General features: G+C 60.0%; 1 protein-coding gene across 1 annotated transcript in view; it reads right to left on the bottom strand.

Annotated features, from left to right (window-relative positions):
• The window catches only part of LOC104495300 (dynactin subunit 1), a gene marked incomplete at both ends in the record, with an annotated part of 15,963 nt that overhangs the window by 7,319 nt on the left and 8,404 nt on the right, over nucleotides 1–240 (bottom strand). The window lies entirely within an intron of this gene.

Here is a 240-nt window from a genome sequence, read left to right on the forward strand (position 1 = left end):
GAGCGGGAAAAGCCGTTCCCTTTCCAGGCACCGCTCTGGGTGGGCACCAGCAGGGTCAAGCTCCGCTGCCCATCGGCAGCACGAGCTGGGGACACAAGCAGCAGCCCCAGAGAAGAGCTCACTGATGGTGAGGGACAGAGGCGACGTGGTGCCTGAGACAGCACCTTCCTTTGAAAGAACGAGAGCGACAGAGGATGGGGAGAACGGGAGAACACAGAAGAATAGCCAGGAAAGAAGAGC

Source organism: Buceros rhinoceros, unplaced genomic scaffold, assembly GCF_000710305.1.
Source record: "Buceros rhinoceros silvestris isolate BGI_N320 unplaced genomic scaffold, ASM71030v1 scaffold37356, whole genome shotgun sequence".
Classification (NCBI taxonomy): Eukaryota; Metazoa; Chordata; class Aves; order Bucerotiformes; family Bucerotidae; genus Buceros; species Buceros rhinoceros.